This window comes from Vigna unguiculata, chromosome 1 (genome assembly GCF_037176805.1).
Source record: "Vigna unguiculata cultivar grain cowpea cultivar isolate G323 ecotype 2 chromosome 1, ASM3717680v1, whole genome shotgun sequence".
Taxonomy (NCBI): domain Eukaryota; kingdom Viridiplantae; phylum Streptophyta; class Magnoliopsida; order Fabales; family Fabaceae; genus Vigna; species Vigna unguiculata.
The window spans coordinates 37,551,103-37,552,261 of record NC_140792.1 but is presented as its reverse complement, the minus strand read 5'-3'; positions in this window follow the sequence as shown (position 1 = coordinate 37,552,261).

Here is a 1,159-nt window from a genome sequence, read left to right as displayed (position 1 = left end):
TCTTTCGAGCTGCATGACTTGGACTCGCTTTCCCCCCCTCTCTTTCTGTCTTTTGTGAAAGAACATGACAACGTTAAACTATCTATTAACTGAGATAAATGTGGAAGCAATACTCAACCAGCAACGTTAGATTGAGATAAATTTAACTACGGTTGATACACTACACCATGAACATGCAAAAATAAAATTCCAGAAACATATTCGTTTTAATGTTTGGTATGGTAGGAACCACTTACATTCTGGCTCTCTGATCGTAATTTAAAATTCAACAAGTGCGATGAGTTGTTTAATTTCCACATAAAGACACACGAATAATAATTACCCATAACCACATAAGCATCTTATATATATGGGAATGACGTGATTCTTGCAAGCTGCAACTGAAACTTTTGTTTATTTCGCCAATTCTGAAGAAGGGTCCTCTTGGAATCTGATACCATCTAGCTGCTCCATGGAAAACTCTCATGTTTGTGAGGGTGGGAGAGGAAGATACTGATTTTTGATGAAAGAGATAAATGTTTATGTTTATTTTTTTTGCTTTTTATTATGATAATAACAGATAATTAAAACAGCAGTATACAATACTAACCATAGAATTATCAAGTACTTAAAGAAAATCTCTTCCTTTTATTTGATTTCCTTGAGAAGATTAGGACTAAGCCGTCAACTTTGGCCATGGTTCAATGTTACTGTATATACATCAGTACTTGGTTGTTTTGGAGTTTGACACCATTATATTCCGTGGAAAATTAGAAAAAGCTCTTCTTAATCGCTGTTCAGAATCTTAACTGGATAGCTCCTACGAAAAACAATTAGTCCTCATACACATACCTATTCAAAACATGTCACTATTTCTTTCTTATTTTAGTTCATAATCTTCCATTTACACCCTCATAACACACTATAAAACAAGTTACACCAACTCAACTTATAATCATTTGAGCTTAACCAAGTTTGTCGAGAAACCATATACCTTGCATCGAACACTTTTCAAACCAACCTGCATCATGGAACAGGAACTCATCATGTTCAAAGGTTCATGGAAAGGCAACAAGAGTTGCTTCAAGTGAAGCTGGATATGATCCAAGGATGAGGTGGCGTGCTGCTAATCCAGCAGTAGAGACCACACGCGCTTGGAAGGGACAACATGGTCGTGCGG